Genomic DNA, 1,227 nt, shown 5'->3' on the forward strand with positions numbered 1-1,227 from the left:
TGTTCCATTTCCAGTTATCTGACTTCCCTTTACCTTCCCCTCTCTCTCTCATTTTAAAAAAGTATTTCTTTGATCTTCATCATTAAGTACTTCAAGTCCTCTTTGCTTTCAGCAGGCATGGTAGTGGCATCTGCATATCCCGGGTTGATAAAAAGCCTTCTTTCTCCAATCCTGATGTGACATTTTCCTTCATATAATCTGGTCCCTCAGTTATGTTCTCAGTATACAGACTTTGTGTGTGTCTGTGAAATCAATCTATACCATCAGTAGACATCTATGGAAACTACATCTCGGTGGGGTCCAGGGAAGCTGGCTTTCCTTTTCTTCTTTTCTTTGCTGGGAAAGGGCAGTGATGAGCTCTCATTTGCTGGTCCTATTAAGTGAATTCAGTTTCGTTTTTCATCCTGAGTATAATGTTTTCAGTCTTGATCCCCACCAGGCAGGGCATTCCATCCACCAATGCCCTCTTGATCCCAGGAGGACCATGGATGGCTTCAGCTTTCCTCACAAATTTTCATTCCTCTTTCATTTTCAGTCTTGGACTCAGTTTAAATAAAAGAATGATTTATTTTCTTCTTGGCACTAATCATTTACAGGGGAAATATATTTCAATCTATCAATGTGGCATTTTGACTATTTTAAGATTAAAAAGTTATACTTACCTGGCAGGGGAGATACCATGATCACGAAGGTGGTTTTCCCAGGGCGAGACTGATCCATTGCACTCCGGATGTGCTGACCCCTGCGATTTCCCCAAATGTGGGAAACTCGAGTGCATAATTTGTGGTAGTGGAGTACTGTGTTCGCGCTTTCCCCTATAAGAAAAAAAAATACTAAAAAGTAATCTTAAATGCAATTCCTAGGCACAAGATAGCTTAGAGAAAGAGAATGTATAGGTAATTCTTTGAACATTAATGGATAAGTGGGATAGCATTGTTAGAAGAGATATACAAGAAAATTGCATATATACATCATAAGAACTGACCATATGGGCAACATCTCTACAAATTCCCTAGAGTAGAGAGGATCTAATTGAAAAAGAAAAAAATATTTAAGAACAATTATCAGCTATATGGAGTCAAATATATGTGAGCACAACTCAGCATGAGTTGTAAGGCTGAATCAATAAATCAGACTGAAAGAAAAAGGAGTAAGGAGAAGGGAAGGGGAAATAAAGGGAGGGACAAAACAGGATGGGTAAAAGGGAGTGAGGGCCTATAAGTCTTA

General features: G+C 39.0%; 1 non-coding gene across 1 annotated transcript; it reads left to right on the forward strand.

Moving 5' to 3' along the window:
• The first annotated feature begins 654 nt into the window (after nucleotides 1-654).
• LOC115869241 lies at nucleotides 655-818 on the forward strand. Its single transcript, XR_004046063.1, has one exon. It is a non-coding gene; the product is annotated as a U1 spliceosomal RNA (small nuclear RNA).
• Nucleotides 819-1,227: the final 409 nt, after the last annotated feature.

This window comes from Echinops telfairi, unplaced genomic scaffold, assembly GCF_000313985.2.
Source record: "Echinops telfairi isolate 266 unplaced genomic scaffold, ASM31398v2 ScPeMD7_23;HRSCAF=83, whole genome shotgun sequence".
NCBI lineage: Eukaryota > Metazoa > Chordata > Mammalia > Afrosoricida > Tenrecidae > Echinops > Echinops telfairi.